The 8125-nt window shown below is 37.6% G+C and overlaps 2 non-coding genes across 2 annotated transcripts; both read left to right on the plus strand.

The window, feature by feature from the left end:
* Positions 1-3426: 3426 nt before the first annotated feature.
* On the plus strand, positions 3427-3498 carry trnaa-ugc (transfer RNA alanine (anticodon UGC)). The gene has a single exon. It is a non-coding gene; the product is annotated as a tRNA-Ala (tRNA).
* Positions 3499-6353: 2855 nt separating this feature from the next.
* trnat-cgu (transfer RNA threonine (anticodon CGU)) lies at positions 6354-6425 on the plus strand. Its single transcript has one exon. It is a non-coding gene; the product is annotated as a tRNA-Thr (tRNA).
* The last annotated feature ends 1700 nt before the right edge of the window (positions 6426-8125 follow it).

Consider the following 8125-nt stretch of genomic DNA (forward strand, 5'->3'; position numbering starts at 1 on the left):
CTCATAATCTGACAATTTCAGGAAGACTAAGGAAGGACTAAGGAAATTGTCATCTGTTGTTGAAGCTCTGTGAGCTCGGTGACTTTGAGACCACTTGTTATCCCAGGTTGTTTGAATCGCCACAATTCAGATAGAGAAAAAAGAGCTGACTGACAAGATTTAAGATGTGGTTGTCAATGTTGGATTAAAAAAAAACACGTTGCCCGATGTTAGTTGCATTGATTGAAAAATAATTTTAGTTCGAGAGACTGGATAAGTAATTCAAGTGTTTTTTTTTTACTTCCTGAAAAACAAGTAATAAAACTAAATTCAATTTAAAGGTCTTTATTAACATGACAGATGGGTGCAATCAGTGTTGGGTATTTACTTTGTAATCTGTATTGCTTGGTGATGCCACTTTTAAAGGTGATATATAAAATCAAGGCTTTAACTTGCTTTAACTCTGCAAGTCTGAGTTCTTGTGTCCGTCCTATCTGAGACCGAAAGTATTACAATATGTATCTTTATAGCAGGTGGTGTACAGCTTTTTAGTATAGATTACACTTTTCTAAAATGTATTTAAAAAATAAAAACAATCTAATCTTTCCACGTTTGATCCCAAGATCCCAAGAAAAATAAATCTAAACGGGGAGAAAGCTATGCTGAAAGTTTATTAAGATACTTAGAAGACTACACAGCCCAATTTATGTTGCATTTGTCTGATTGTGAGGCGAAACAGCCCTACACAGCCCTGTCGCAGTACACAAATATAATCATATCGTTATTAATTTCTTTAGATACGCAATTCCATATTATATTAGCAGAAAAGCTTAAAACTGCCACTATTTCACATGTTAGTTAAAGACTTCGATGCTTAAAATGTTTAGGGAGAAATCGAATTTTCTTTAAAGTACTGATTCCTGGAATCTGACTGGCTGACAGCCTTCTGAAGTAGTTCCATAATATCTGGTATACGGAAAAGAAAGTGTTGAGAAAAAAAGCCTGGATTCTCATGTATCTGATACAAGTATCTTTTAATACAGTCTTTGATGTGCTCTTGAGGATCCTTGTGATATTTTGAGCCCTGGTTGAATGATAAGTGTTGCAGTTTAAATAATTTTCGTAGTTAGAAATTATGAAACGCTCTGTTAAAAGCAAGGGAGTTTTTATGTCCGTTGCAGTAAAAGAAAATGCCTGACAAAGTAGGGCTTGGACAGATTCCAAGTGCTTGTACAAATATGCTTAAGAAATTATCCACGAAATGCTGTGGTGTTTGTCAAAGAAAAAACTAAAAGTATTTTCGTTTAAAATGACGGTTAGAAAGAATGTGGACCAGCATAATACTTTGAGTTTACAGCTTGTCCAAAGTCATTCATTATTAATACTATTAGTAATATCTTCGGTAAAGGCTTTGATGCATAAATATTTCTGATAAAGGTAGGTTGTGTACTTTTGTCCAACTTTTGTCCAAGCTCAAATGCTGTACATGAGAGGTTCCAGCATGACCTCAAATGACGCGATACACTGCGTGATACTGCATGATACTGCGTTTTAATGTGACACGCCCACCGGGGTATACCACGAAATACCCCACCCATTTTGAATGGCTGCATCTTATACATTATACATTAATAAACGCATATATAACGTCGAAAACACATCTAACACAGTGCCTGAGGCTTTTTACTGTATATATCGTGGGTGCTGCAACTAGGAGTATACAGCCATCTGCACAGTGTACGAAGTAAATTATTTACGTAGTAATTAATTAATTTACTATATTTATTACTGTATTTTCTATATTTATTACTATATGTACTATATTTATTTTACACGTGTAAATAAATTAATGTTTGGCCATTGACAAAGTACAACTATTTTTTTATTACAAGTTAAGTAAATCCTTTTGCCCAAAACTGAAGGGGCGACACTCCTCCCTCCCCCCGTGACACCAGGCCTGTCCCCATCCTATTCCATAATGTCATTATATATAATACCTTACAACAGTGACCGTTTCCTTACTAACTGCATGCGTTAAAATTGCACATCAGCTCATAGTAGGGGGCACATAACTGCGATGTATTATCAATGTTAAATTTCAACCATAATATCGACAACATTAATAAACGCATACGTTGTGGTATATTTTCCGGTTATATACCACAATGCATTGCTAGTATTCGTTGGTCACCATTTTGGACACGTTTTTCAATCGTAGAAGAAATCCGCAAATATCTCAGCAATCCTCTTTTGACGAGTAAGTATAAATAATAATAATAATACTATCTGAATACATACAGATCTTACTTAATATTATTTTGATTAAAATAGTACGTTAATAAGCAAAAAATGGCACATAAAAATAGTGTGAAGGGGAAGATGACACAAAATCGTTTTGCCGTTTCTCTAATTATTCTTATTCTATGTTGTACTTTCAAAATTTGGGTACTCTTTAATTAGGACAGACTTTATTGCTCAACTGCTATGATGCAAGCCAAATTTTATACGTTTATTATAGCTTTGAGCTTAGTTAACCTTAATGGTTCATTTTTGAGATTATACTAAAGAAGATATTAATCATCATTTATTTGGGTAGTAATATTATATAATTTTCTTCTAGCTGCGGTGCTGAAGTCCCACCCTACCTTTAAAGAAATAAAGGAACACACAATGTGTTACTTGAAGAATGCATATGCAAGGCAGGGGGCCAGGAGATCTGGACACTGAAAATAATAGGTTTCTGGTTCTAACTGTTAGGACAATTAGACAGGGTTTGCAAATGGTGGACAAAAATCGTCTTAACTTTCATTGTAATATTTTTTTTCTTGGAAATATAGAAGTTGTACATTTTAAAATCTGTATTGTAATGTATAATAGGCCTCTACCCATATACGTATAATAGTCCTCTAAAATTATCCGTATAATAGACTTCTAACCATATACGTATAATAGCCCTCTAAAGTTATCCGTATAATAGACCTCTAACCATATACGTATAATAGTCCTCTAAAGTTATCCTGAACTCCAATCATATATGTATAATAGTGCTCTAAATTTATCCGTATAATAGAACTCCAACCATTTATGTATAATGAACACCTTATCATAGACGTATAACAATAGACATATATTAGAATTTCATTCTAGACGAATTGCGGACCACATTTAGACGTCTAAGGTATGCGTTTAATAGACGTATATTATACGTCTTTTGCCCACTGGGCCGTCGTCCATGTGACTGGATATAAAAATAACTGATTCATTTTTAACCGGTCTCTGGAAGCTTAGATGTGACTATTTTTCCTTCCTTATTTCTTCATTCCCATGAATTTACTCTGTATTAGAGGAAACGCGAAAGTGGGAAACTGCAGACATTCTTCGTGAGTGGTGGATTGTGGTCAGTGAGCATCTGCACATCTCTAAGTCAGTTCCACAAGCTGTTCTGTTGGGGATGTAGCTCAATGGTAGAGTGCATGCTTTGCATGTATGAGGTCCTGTGTTCAATCCCTGGCATCTCCAAGTGTTTCATATTACTGTGCTCACATCAATCTTCTGTTGTGTGAGAACTCCTTGTCTGTGTTTATAGAGAGCTAGGTTTACACAATTAAATTTAGACACACTCGAAGTGCTACAGTGTTCTCTCCTGTTTTAAATGTAACTCCAAAACATTTCATTCTGTTCTTCACACTTGTCATGGCTTTTGCAGAAAACACCCTTTGAATTTCTTGAGAGATCATTCAGCGAGTGAGTCCTTCCTCTGGACTCCGCACTAAGCTGAAAGCTGCACAAACTCCTCATTGCATGTCCTGTACTCTTACAAGCGCTCTCGTGTAGATGTGGAGCACAGTTATAAGGACACTTTGAACTTTTTCCGTTTGAAACGGAAAATGCAAATGATCATGAAAAGTATTGATCGTATAAAATATCCATGGTACAACTCGAGAAAGAACTGAAGGACTACACAACAACTTTTGATGATTACAAGTTACTTTAAGAAATACAACCATCCGCACATGGGCTTGGATCCTGAACGCTTAAGTTGAAAGAGCAAAAGCGAAGGATGACCTGTAAACTCTCTTCATTGTCTTAAAGTTTATAAAATAAAACAATATCTTACTTTCTTAATAATTTCTTACTGTTTATAGACGATTTATTGAATTTTTGCAAAATCTCATTTACAAACTTTTTTCTGTTAAATTGTTATTCACATACTCGAATGTAGATAAACGTTATTGTCTTCCGGGTGTGTGCCCATTTCTCAAAAAAAATATTTGTTAGTCTGTTGGGAGGCTGCACAAGGTGTTTAGAGATAGAACATCTAAAAGACAGGCTTTCTAAGCTTAACATCAAGGCAGTTTTCTCAACAGAAATGCTCTTTGGCAATTTCAGCTTTACTTTGGGAACATTGCCGAGATCACTTCTGAGCCAATGCACGTGATAGTGTGCCGGCAAGTACATTTAATATTGGCTGTGTTAGCGAGCTGCTTTTCCCTTTGAAACTTTTACTTCTTCATGCTGAATCATTGGCAGGGGTAAAGCTAATTAAATCTTTTCGCATAGCGCTCCATCAGAAAATACTTTCTCCTTGGTCAAAACGGGCACAGAAATTTTATAAGGGCAGCCTGTTTTGCACCGTCTAAATAACCGACAGTATGCGAATAAGCTTTTTAATAACAGTATTTACAATATAACCCATGTTCAAAAATGCTTTTAGCTTCTTTTAGTCTAAGAAACAGGGGTGTTTTAGCGGATTGTGGTCTTCAATTAGTAAACGCTGAAGTGTTTCCCCGCTTGTGAACAGATCTGGCTCCATTTAAACAGAATCCTGCTCAGCTCCTGCTTTCACTGCAACTTTTGAATTGAGCCCAAAGCGATAAGCAAGCTGAATTATCAAAGCTCATTAGGTACTAGAGATCATGGTATGTTATCAGGTAAATGCAGTCCCATGTATCCTCCGTAATTTCGAGTAAATACCAAAACACACCATCCACGACCCACAGCGGGAATAAGCAGGACTTGGTTGTTCAGAGCGTGAGGCAACTATCGCCAAGAGGGGGGTTTGATCCTCGCTCTCGCTACTATTTGAAATGCCAAAGACGCGTAATAGAGATTTTTGCAGATGTTTTTTTATGCTCCACTATACATTACAATAATGAAAAAAAATCAATTAGAAATATGCAATACAACGTCGGTTCCCGAAAATAAAATCTGTTTTACACAGACATCATTGCTTTTGAGATAATCCAGATTGTGAAGACAACTGCGACCTAGCTCTGGAAAATATTACTCAAAGGTTGGAAAGTACAACACGTTTGTACGTTTGACGTTTACAACATGTAACATGGCACTTCTCCAGCAAAGCAACTCAGGTTGGTGAACTACTGGTGTATTCAATACACCTCCATTCATCCATCACTTGTCAGGATGGTTGAGTGTTCTAAAGCACCATTCAAAGCGCTTTACAGGTAATGGGGACTCCCCTCCACCACCACCAAAGCACCATGATCAAAGACTTGTGTTTTTCTAGCTCTCACGGGTATTCTTGTCTCCAGATCGAGGTTTTGGTTCAAATCCCACTCCTACCAGCTACTCTTTTTCCCTGTTACATTTTCCCATCTTGATGTGCTTGCTGACAATGACAGGAGGAGGAAAATGGAGAAACTGCTTAGCAGACACATGATGGGCAGGAAGATTCATGAACTATTAGATGTGATTAGCAGAAAGTCAACTATAAATAGACTTTGTGCATTAAGAACTGTTTGTGTTGCCCGTAATCTAGGTAAGATTTTCGGTAAGGTATGCATTCAAATGTGAAAGACTATAATAATATAAAACCAGGAGAAGACTTATTAAAACATACTGTTTTCCTTGCGGTTTCTAATGTATTTTATTAAATGGGGGCTTTGTGAAATCAACTTTTAGCCTCTTGGAATGCAGTCACTCTCCCCGGTCTAAATACCATTATGTAAAATTAGGAAGCAGCAGTATTTTGATAAAGTGCGGTGTTCCTTTATCACAGTAACACAACAGTAAACAGTAAACGCTCAGGTGTTTATAATTACTCGGGAGCAGATCACCCTCAATCTAGAAAAAACCTTTCACAGCGATATTTGAATCGAGCCCCATAGCGTTAAGAAAGCTAAATTACACAAAGCTCATATGACATTGGGAGTCACTGTACCCTATCACGTCCTGCTTGCACTGTCCTACTAAAAGATTAGAGGGATCAGAAAGGACACAAACAACCCATGAATCAACGATTTTGAACTTAAGGGTCGCAAGCTCTACCGACTGCGCCTCTTGTTCCTCTATTACAACAGTAAAATTACTAGGGTTGATTCAACATATAGTAAGCTGACCCCGCTCCCAGCGACGGCACGGTGGCCAAGTGGTAAGGCGTCGGTCTCGTAAACCGAAGATCGCGGGTCCGAATCCCGTCTGTGCCTCTTTCATTCACCGCCACGTTCCTTTATCTAAGTCTACAAGTAACATGGAAACGTCTCCTCTTGTTACTCTTTCTGTGGAAGCGCACAGTTTCCTGTTAAAGCCAGAACGTATTGCGGAAGTCTAATATATGAAATTTGTTAAGAACTTGATTGTCTTTTCACAGAGAAAAACGAGAAAACCTTTTTTTCAGAAGTGGGATTCGAACAAAAAACCCGAGGGGAAACTGTGACCTGAACGCAACGCCTTAGACCCCCAGCCAACTCGCCTGTGGCTTTTATATTGAATTATATGTAATTTATTTATTTCTACTCGTTGATAAGAAAAAAAGTGAAATCGTGTAATTAGGGAAATCTCTTTTTTTTTCATGTGGAAAACTAGCACAAGCAAATGTAAAGTTCAGAGCAGCGCTCAATAAAAACGATCAGAAACCGAAAGCGCGAATTATGCAGATCAGTACATTCCCATACCAGTTGTTCTGCAGAAGAAATAAAAATAGCCGAACTCAAAGACGTTGTATTGCATATTTCTAATTGGTTTATTTTCCTGATTGCAATGTATTGTGAAGCATAAAAGCCAGCTGCATCAATCTCTATTACGCGTCATTTCTAAAGGCGTTTCAAATAGCAGCCAGTGCAGTATTAACGCTTTTGGAGCATGTATTACATTGTAAATAATCTTATTTAAATAAGTTTAAATTCACACACTGTTATTTAGACAGCGCAAACCTGTCTGACCTCATACAACTTTCTGTGCCCGCTGAGTAGATCTTAAAGCAGCTGCAGCCAAAGTACCCGTAATGGCAACACAGTGCTTTGAGTTCGGCTTTTCTTATTTCTTCTGCAGAACCACTGGCATCGGAATATACTGATCCGCATAAGAAGCGCTTTCGGCTTTGATGGTTTTTATTGAGCGCTGCTCTTAACTTTACATTTGCTCAGGCTAGTTTTCCCCATGAAAAAAATACATTTCCCAAATTACACGATTTCACTTTTTTTCCTATCAACAAGTAGAAATAAATAAAACATATAATGCAATATAAGAGCCACAGACAGGATGCCTGGTGGTCTAAGGCGTTGCATTGAGGTCGCAGTTTCCCCTGGAGACGTTTGTTCAAATCGTACTTCCGACAAAGAGCCTCTCTCGTTAGAGTAGAAACGACAGAATCTCTAAGTAGAAAACATTTCCACAACATCTCGCATTTCACGTGTTTAATGTTATTTGTCTTAGTGGCTGTTTCGGTGAATGATGGCTCTCTTTTCTTGCAGGGTGACGGCAAACTTCTTCAGAGAGGGAGTCTCCAACGCACGGCTTTTCTTTATCAGGACCGAAGGTAACAGAGACAGACTTCAAACTCAAATGAATTACTTCTTGAGCATTTATGACCGGTAAAAAGCTGAGAGCAGAAGAAAACGTCATTGGAAATGAAGAAATGTCTGCTGACAGTAATCAGAGCTCACGCTCAACTGCGGACAACCGCTCCTTGTTAGTACAGTGTTGAGTACCCCCGCTTGTCGCGCGGAAGACCGGGGTAAGTTTTGGTGACAGGGTGCTGGTTTAATTTTTTAACAACCTGACTTCAGTTAAAAACTGTGTACTATTTACTAAGTTTCAGACTACTTATTGCGGTAGAATATGGAGATCATATCTAGCTCTGAGCTCAACTGCAACAAGAAGTCGTGCTTAACAAAGTCAGAGCCCA

The sequence above is a fragment of the Lepisosteus platostomus genome, chromosome 5 (assembly GCF_059453375.1).
Source record: "Lepisosteus platostomus isolate fLepPlt1 chromosome 5, fLepPlt1.hap1, whole genome shotgun sequence".
Classification (NCBI taxonomy): domain Eukaryota; kingdom Metazoa; phylum Chordata; class Actinopteri; order Semionotiformes; family Lepisosteidae; genus Lepisosteus; species Lepisosteus platostomus.